The sequence below is a fragment of the Puntigrus tetrazona genome, chromosome 7 (assembly GCF_018831695.1).
Source record: "Puntigrus tetrazona isolate hp1 chromosome 7, ASM1883169v1, whole genome shotgun sequence".
Lineage (NCBI taxonomy): Eukaryota > Metazoa > Chordata > Actinopteri > Cypriniformes > Cyprinidae > Puntigrus > Puntigrus tetrazona.
In genome coordinates, this window is record NC_056705.1 from 17060434 (window position 1) to 17070565 (window position 10132).

The window sequence follows — 10132 nt, forward strand, 5'->3', positions numbered from 1 at the left end:
TCTCCCCAAATATTGTTACTCAACATATGATTTTTAAAAGCTGTATGTCATTGTTAACTATAACCTCGCCCCTAGCTCTCGCCTAACTTGGGTGTGGTAGTGGATGCCATTTTGTAAACATAGGCATTGCTCAATATGATTATTCCTTTATACTTTCCATTGCACACACATACTGATTCCTGCGATATGATGTGTAAATAACTCTGTGCTGTCTGTCTGTGTGTGCCCAGTACTTTTGCGATTGCGCACATTACTGAATGGTCTTAACACCTTTCTCTCTCAGGGGTGTATGTATATGTGTGTTGGTGAGGAGTGTGTGTCCAGTGCAGAGCTTTGTTAAATAATAATCGCCCACTGTTAAAGCGACTCCTCGCAGTCTGCCCAGAAAAACACATCCCGCAGTGAGAGAAAGGCTTTCCTGCGCAACCATGGCCGATACACCCAGCTCTGGGTCACAGAGGTCTGAGTGACATCATCAGAACTGGACAACTCAGTGCCAAGAGCTGAGCATAACTTCTTTGGCGAATGAGAAAGTTAACTGTTGCTGGAATGGACTGATCGTTCTGATTTAGTCAAACCGTTATGTATGATATGTTAAGTAGCTACTCTTTGGGAATTTTATTCTGGCAGTTTTATAATCTGGTGTTAGGCCTGTTTCAGTAGTAATAAGTTACTAGTCAATCCAAAAATTAGTGCGGTGTAAAACTACATTATACGCCATTTGCTTGCTTTGTATGGAAAATCTTCTGCTAGAGTTAATCAGATGTAAATGATGACAGACTTTTCGTTTTGAGTGAATATCCATTTAAAGCAACATTTAAAAAAAAAAACTAGAGGAAGTGATGATGAGTCATTATTCCCGTTTGATTAACTATGTGAAGCACTTCATATTAAACCATGGGATACTCTCAGCGGCTGTTTAGATATTTGTTAGACATCCTTTCTGAATCATTGGACTAATAGATTTTATTCTTTTATAGTGTAAAATGCTTTTTTTTTGCTGCAAGACAGAATAAGACAGTGGTGCTCAGTATTATCAGTCGTTCTAAATGTTCTTAAACTTAAACTGTATCTTTTGCAAGTAGATTTTTCTTCATTGTCTCATCAAAAAGGAAAATTTCCTCCAGAAACCTCACGCTAAACACCCTCTTCCTCTCCTGCTGGCCAAATTTCACTGTATTCTGCTCTTTTTCACCCCCTTCGTAACCACAGCATTCCTCTTCTCTGGTAAAACAAGACTTGGTTCACTTGTTTGCATATCAATAAATAGCTTCCATCTGCTTGGCTGCAAATACATAACTCCGAGATAATTTTCAGTGTATTGCATAGTAAGATTTTTTTTGTTAATTTCTCAGTTTTGTACATCATTGGCTTCTGTTTGTCACTATGAACAGTTGCTGAATTGGGTCTTTAAAATATAATTGTCTTATTTCTGTGCCACTAATAAAACAGTTTACACAGAAATATAAAGCACCAATGTTTTCAACATTGATAATAATGAACACATTTCTTGATCAACATATCAGCACTTTAGAATCCAAACTTCAACATCCGAGTCCTTTGTAATTGTAAAAATGTACTTTAGACAGGAATAGTTCTTGTCATTTAAAGCATAACACATCCTCATAATCAACTGATAGACTTGTCATTTTGTCTGGTTTTTCTGTTTTGCCATACGGCATTTCCATCAGATTGAGCCAATGAACCCCGAGAGTGAGACTGACCAGAAAATTGACCCTTCCATAATTTTTGTCTAGTCACGACTCCAAACCATTGGTATGTTGTCCTCTAGTGTTTGGAGACCTTTGGTCCGAGTCTGACTGGGCGCAACATGTCCCGGACCGAAGCAGAATGTTTGTCTTTTCTCCCCTTATCTCCCATCCTGCTGTCTATGTACTGCAGAGGCATTCATCACTGCAGGGCAGCAGTATTTACGAGCCTTCCCTCTCTTTATTAATCTCTCCCAGCTGCCCGTGCCTCGGCGCTACACGGCTCGCTCGAACTAAACACCTTCGGGGGCGACCAGCATCTCCAACATGTGGGCCGGAAACAGGCCTTTTAATCCAGCAAACCACAAATAAAGCCCATTAAAGAAAGGAAAGGGTTGTGTTATAATTTTTTTTTCTGCTGAAAGATAGATTTACATGGAGCACTTTTTTTTAATTGTTGTGTTTACTGCGCTCGTTTCAGGGCTTTTATAGTGAAAGGTGACTCCGTCTCTTGGATGAGACTGGGATGGTAAAGGCTGCTAACTAGCCCCTAATGATCAGTCAAAGCAGTTGGATGCCCCGTGGACTGAAATAACAGTTTTCTCATCTCTTTAAGCAGAGCTGTGTATAAACTGCAGGCGCTTTCATGTGAATTAATCCTTTGTGGCTCTCTTTCAGCGTTTAGTGCGAACGGGCAGAATAGCGAATGTTTTACTGAAGTCTGGAGATTCTTCTCATTTCTCTCTCCCTCCATGCACACACGCACACCCTCCCTCCGGTCTCCTGCTCTCATCGCATGGCAAGAGTCCCACACTCACAATCAGTTCAGACTCTTTGCTTGTTTTACTGGGCTCCCCCCGCCACCGCCTCCTTCTTTCCTTTCCCTCTCTTCCTTCCTTTCCCAGAAATGACACTGTCAGATTTTGAAACATCTCTTTCTCCGTTGGCACTTGCTTTGAGTTTCCTCTGTGTCTATCTGTTTCTCTTTTGAGAGGACCACACAGAGGGATGACATGCGTGAGGTTCGTCCGTACTGGGTGGCCTGAAAGCCTGGAAAACACGGGGTGACAGGATCGGTCTTCAATCAGCGCGAGAAGTAATGCGTGTGGACGGTGCAAAACCAGTCTCTTGGAGACCCCGGGAGGAAAAACGAAAACCTGGATAATTGCTGTGCAAAGTAGCAGATATGCTTTAGGTCTTTGGCAGCGTCCAGGGCTGAAGCTCCCCGAACACCCTGTCTGATGCACCTCAAATGCATTTAGCCAAGAATGGAAAGCAAAAAGACTTTATCCTTCACATTATGCGCTGAAAGCCATTCTGAATTGTCAGACCCCATGTTGATTCAGTCTTATCTCAGGGGACAGGGAGACTATTCTCATTCAAATGAAGCCGTCTTCATCCCCTGGGAGGCTAGTCAGTGCACTAGCTGTTACTTTATAAGCCTCAGTTCGTCCAGCATCCAAAACTTGTAAGTATAGATGGTTGCTGCATAATGGCCACAGTACGGACACACAACAGCTGGAGGCTGGATGGATTGGGTGCAAAAAAAAGTAAAGTTTCATGCAAAGTAGGGCATAATGTTTTGCTTGGACTGGCTATCCTTTGTGGAGCTGCCATTGAAAATACACTCAATTTCCTGGTTATTTTGACTGTCTGTTTTGATTAGCAAATGCAATTCTCCTTCATTCTGTAGCATCAGGCAGCATGAGTGATACTTGGTTGATTATTCCGAGCATCGATTTTACCTTACTGGCTTGATCAGAGTCTATTAGATAATGCTAAAAAACATTTGAATTTCTTTCTGAAAGCTATCACTTTGTCATGGAAGCCAGTAACTGAAGAATTGGTTTCAACTCAAGGGTTTGGGTTTGAACTGCAGTGGGCATGCCCCAGTAGGAAGTTGAATCAAAGTAAGTGAATAAATTAACAGGAATTAATTACATATAATGAAATGAGTGTTCTTTTATGCTTAGCTGTTAAATCTATTAAATATGAAGATTTGAGTAGAAATTTCTGTATGCTGCATTTGAAACAAAACACAAACTTAAAGGTTTTACATTTCTTTAAACTTTCAGACTAGGCTTTGTCAAACCATCATTATACATTATGTTCTTTTTAAAACTTCCATTTCTACATTAAAATGTTTCAACCCGAAAGGTTGAAAGGTCACATATAAATGAAAATCCTGTAAAAAAAAAAAAATTATTTACTCACCTTCATGTTGGTCCCAACTTTCTACTGCAGAGCACAAAAGAAGGTATTTTGAACACATTAACCCAATTACCTTTTATTGTTTTGTCAAAAGACAAACACGTGGTAAATAAATGCATAGGTTCTGCATGTTTATATTAAGGGGCTTCAATTTTAGAAAGCATCAGACCTCAATGTTGGCAAAAGCAAGAGATCCGACTCTCAGTCAACAGCCTTTTCCATCAATGGATGAACAGCAAAGATGTTCTATCACTCACTGCTCTACATATCAGCACTTCAACGTTTGTTTTCCTGCTCTATCTCTGCTCTTGGCCCCCTTCTTCAAATGAAGATCCCCTATTGTAAACTTAGCTTTTGCCCTCATCCATTATCATCACATTGTCAGAGATGGGAAATCGTGGGTAATGTTATTTTGGGGATGAAAGAATGAAAAACACTGTCAAATCCAATTTCCTCAGCTTTGTCATCCTGCAGCTGTACGTCGAGGCGAATGGTACAGACAGCACAGCTGTGAATCATAAGAGCTGAAAATATAAACTGTTTAGTAGTAGAATCTGATGCTCTTTCTGCCAGGATTGTGCCATAACATTCATATGAAATCATTTCAGCTCAAATCCCAAGGACGATCTGCTGGAAGAGGGGAGGTTTTAATACCACTGTCTTTCTTGCGTAAGTGTGATGGATGTGCGCTTGGCTGTTGAGACATGCAACAGGAGGTTTACATCCTGTGGTGTGTGGAACTTCTTCAAGCCTGAGCAAACCATCGCCAGGAGATATTGAGGAACCAAATGGAATTCAGGTCATTTCAGTTTAATGTTTGCAGGAATTTTGTGTTACAGAATCGCAAGTATTCTCAATTTTCCACCAAACATTGTCCAGCTTCATCACAGGAAATCACCATCCCACCTATCAGTGAGAGGATCTGAGGAAAGCTGCCAGCAGCAGCCTCTCAGGTTTGAACATGTATGAAATGAAACAATACATGTACAATGAAATATTTATTTTAAATGCACTCAATGCAGGTAATTTGACTGATGCTTTTAAACAGATGAAGCCGAACTACAATCGCATTGTGTGATGATTTCACAAAAACTGGACAGGACGATTTCAAACTGGAATGTTTTTTGAGTCATTTTAAAATGACCGGATATTGTTTATGCACTAATTAAAAAAAAAAATATTGGGATGCCATAAACCGTCATTGAATGGGAAAAAAAGCATTTTTTAAAACCTCGTCATACAGGTTTAAAGCAACATGGGGGTGAGTTTTTATGTATCCTCTTATAGTTTTAATTCACAAGTTACAATTGGATTTTATCAAGAGCAAGTTAGTCTTTTCAGTTTTTAGTGATGTGTTCATTTATGTATTATTCTTGTTTTCCTCTCCATTTTAACAAGAAGGCTGAATTCACGATGATCTTTTCTGTGACAGGGTGTGGAAATGCTCAAAACAGCTACGGTTGCTATCGCGGGGGGACGGAAAGCACAATTAGTGGGCTCTCAGGCAGCTGTGTGAGTTTTCTGCGCTCCGCTGGGAGATCCCTTGGCCTGCCGAGCTCCAAACAAACACCACGTTTGCGTCCTTTGCCGGGTGAGTCATGGGGTTTGCTGGAATATGATCAGGAGGAGACGTACAGGAAATGAGCTGATGCTTTCATGCCCCTGAATGCAAAATTACCAAAGCGCCTTCCTTGCCAGTGTAGGGTGTCTTCAAAGAGCACAGAACTGAAAGCACCGATTATACCATCTATGACTCAAAAACAACATTTGTGTTCTCTTTTGGTAATTCCTCCCCATTGTTTTTCATCACACAGCTGTAATATTTAAAGAGCACAGGTGTAAAGAGCTTTGTTTAGGATTTCATGGAGCCCAGCAGTTGACAGCTGGACTGCCCCTGTTCCCCACCCTGATACTTATGCTCAATTATCACAACTTCATTTAATTGGCCCAATAAAACAATCCAGCTGCATAAACATGTAACAGAGGGTGTGAGATTTAGAACAGGGATTGCTCCCTCGCCATGGATATACGGCCGTCTGCCAACGCAAATGAATCATTTCACACTGCGACATGGTGGTTAAAAGGTGGCTGAAGTAGAGCGCAGCTCCGCGGCACCTTGCTGGGACAACGTGTTGCTTTCTTATGCATCCATCACAGTGAACGACTCTCTTCCCAAATGGCTGCCACATAGACTTTGTGCTGCCCCATTTGGGGTGCTTACATGGAGGGTGTGAGGATGGGGGCTTAACGTTAGGGTGATATGGGGGAGGGTCTCCGACAGCCGTGATAGAGTAATTTCATGAACTGGCAATTTCAATAGTTGTGAAGAGGAGCTGGTGAGCTCAATATCTCTGTCTTCCTTATTTATGTGCTTTGCTTCAAAGCAAGTTCCTTTTGTGGAGGCCAGATTGAATGCACCATGAGATAATCTAACAATAAAGATATTTGCTACCTGGTTTCATGGCATTAAAGTACCTTAGTGCACTTTTTAGCGAGCCACAAAATACGTACCAATAAGTACATCAGTGTACTTTCCAAATGAAAGGCAGTAAAACTCAGACACCTTTTATTTCTTTTCACACAAATTTACTGTTTCGATTAATAAAGTGTCATTTTCGCACAATTACTTGAAGAATATCATGTTATGACTTCAAAACATTATTAAAATGCAGTGAGATTTGAAAACTGGTGCTTTTGAAAATTAGCATCACACATATCCAGCTTTATATCTAATAGGTTTTTAATAGATGCTAGATTTACTCTGTAGCTCATATGATACAGTGTTGCACTGGTGGAAAGCTCTGTTTCAAATGGCGTGTAAAACGGCTCAACAAAACAGTTTAAATCTGCATGCAAGGCAGTAAAAATGGCACGGTTGCATCAACAAATGTCTTTTGATATCCATTTTGCGTTTGTTAACATACCGGGTAGGTTTAAAGTTGGATTTGGTGTAGGACATATTTCCAGTATGATAGAGCATTAACTTTTAGCGACAAATATTTGAATTCAGAACCATCGCTATATGTAACTGAAGCAATGGAATAAAAACATAGCAGTACTTACCTATGTCAACTTAATGAACATGTGCCAGGGTCAAGTATTGAACATATGTTTTAGGGCCACCGAGGCGAAATGTGCAGTAAGGTACATAAAACTGTGTTGCGCAAAAAGTGCATAGAGGTTCATATTTTTTATGAGACCAGGTTGGATCTTTGCATGAGATTACACTATTAACCTTACAAAATAATGCAGTGTAATATGCTGTGACTTCTACAAATAAGACATGCTCAGATCATGACAGATCTTGTTCATACACTCAAGTATCCTGTCTCTTGAGAGGTGTAATTGCAGAGTTTGGACGTATTTTTCTGTTCTGCTCAATGTCCATCCTCGCTCAAGGCTTTGACACATGTGGTGGCTCTTTCCTTCATCCCAACAGACTGACCCACCAGCCACACAATCAAAGCTGATTAGTTTTAAAACTACCCAGAAAACTTCTTTCCAAATTGGCCAGACTGGAAATGATCCTTCATATTACAGACGTGATATGGATTTCTCTGAGACTGAAATTCTCTATGTACTAAGAGTAAGGAATTTGAAATTAAACAGGGTTATATGGTTATATCAGGTTCATATTATGTTTGAATATGATCTTTATGTAAATATGAATGTATATAGTAAAATGTAGAAGTTTACGGTTGGTGAGATGTTGTAATGCATAAAAGTTAAAAAGTGGTATTATGATATGGCATTACAATTTAACTGTTTTCTCAAGAACTACTATTTATTATCACAGATTTTACTGTTCTTTGGTGGATGGAACAGTATTTATTTGAAATAAAAATCTTTCGTAACAAAGGTCTGTACTGTATCTGTTTAATGATTTGATAAATAATAAAATGGTAGTTAGTGTGTGTGTTTACTTAGTATTTTCTAAATCATGGATAGTAATACAAGGATAGTAATACGGTTAAAATTTCTTGTTCCTATGAGAAAAAACTGTTTATAAATCATACAGAATGAATAATCTTGAAAATCTAAGATAGCAGAAAGTTTTGTGTGAGGGGTAGGTTTAAGGTAAGAGAATAGAAAATACAAGTTTTTACCATATAAAAAACATTACGTCTATGGGATGTCCTCATAAAATATGGAAACCCAACATGTGTATATGTCCATATGGACCTATAGGATACACATAATAGCACCTACCAGAAGTTATGGTCTGACTGGACGGTTACACAAAACCTTGGCAGGATAATCTAAGTCGTGTTTTCAAACCAGACCTCCTAAATGTGATAATATTGTCCCTCAAGGACCAGCCAATCCTTCAGCCTTAAAGTGAGAATGTGACAAAGAAAGACATGAATGATATGTTTTACTTGACTTATGGTCTGACGCAGAGAGTGGACCCTTGGTATGGCAAGTTTATACAACACAGAGAGTTGGCTGAGCGTAATTCACTTTGAAATCATTTTCATCATTCAGAGAGAAAAAGAATTATTTACAACCCCAATGGTGATACAGGAATAGGTTCAGGCCCCTTTCCATCTGTGTCCAATCCCAGGCTAATGCTATCATCACCTGTTTCCATGTGCCTCAAGAACATCTGGATCACATTAAAAAACACGCACACACACACACACACACACACACACACACACACACACAAGGTGCATTTTGTTGACTGTGTGTTTGTGCATGTATTGGCACATGCTTAAGCATTTGGCTCGCATTCGTAAATTAAGCTAAAACAACTAATTAAATGATCAAAGAATGGAATGAAAAGTCCTGATTTCAGAAATCAATGCATTTCATTTTTGAGATGCCAGACTCCTTGGGGAGCTTTGAGCTTGTGCAGATTTATTGCTTTGTTAAGAAATAAAAGCAAATTATAATTCATCTGGCCGTATCTCTAGTGATCACACGCTTATGATCTAGTTTTAACATTGTTTTCCTGAAGCCTATGCGTATCAAATTCCAAGAATTTTTCTCATAAAAATCCGGTTTGTTTCTCAAGTAAGATGCTGCTAATAATTCAAGTTAAGTCAATGAATCATTTGTCATTAATGCATCTGTTTCCTGATTTTAATTGCACAAGGGGCAGGTGCCCTTATTGACAGTGTACTTTCATTTTAAAATATGCCTTTGGGACCACAACACAGCTGCATCGCATTTTTAACAGTGGTACATGGACTGCCCAGAGATGGGAAGTGCTCTGTTAGGAAACTTTTTCTCCCCAAAACAGACTGGAATCTCTTTATCCAGTTGTGTTCCTCCCATGCAGCAGCTGTGCAGCTGGTTCTAGCTGGGAACTGAGCGCAGTACGTCTGCGGTCAGGAGGGACCTCAGCCCCGGCCCTCCCATGTGCATGTAAGGAAGCTATAATGTCATGCAATTGGGGCCGTATTATTGTTGCATGAGGCTTGAGGAGTGATGTCAGAGGAAAGAGGAAACTAGCTAACTCCCAACTAAGGGAGCAGAGGTCCGACTCAAGCTGGCTGAAGCTCAACATGCTTCGTGTTTTTCTTTTTTACTGCCCCTTCATTTTGTCTAGCTAATTAGTCATGCGACAATGAGAATACAGGTTTAGAAATAGCAGATGGTTATGTTAAGACTGAGGTACGTGGAGTGACGTTTTGGCTAAATGCAAAATAATAATAATAAATAAATATATATATATATGCACGTATATATGTATATTTGTGTATGTGTTTTTTTATTATATAACGGTTCTATAAAGTGAAACGTTTGTGTTTATATTGAAATATCTAGCTTTTCGTTAAACTGCAATGTCAAAAAGTATTACTTAATGTTAACACAAAGTTTTATAGTAAATAAAAGATTACTGGAGGATGTTTCACAAGAACATATTTCAGTTTTAAAATGTCATGTTTCATTTAATCTGATTTAATTTGTGATTAAACGTACTAGCGATTACAACATAGAGTTCTGAAATAGCATTTTCTGGTAAAACATACTTCAATGTATGAAACTCTCAGGGAGATTATTGTGATCTTTTTATCAGGAGAGAGGTCTCTGTTTAACTTAATTGATATCTAGGAGAAAGCATTGAGAAATCGGAGAGCTCTCGTATGGGATTTGTCTTTCCTGAGGGAAAATGAAGGAGGTTTTGAAGCGGTCCAAACACACTACTGTGTGATTCTAACTGATCTCTGAGATATGGCAGAAGGGGAGAAAGTGTCTCCCTCTGG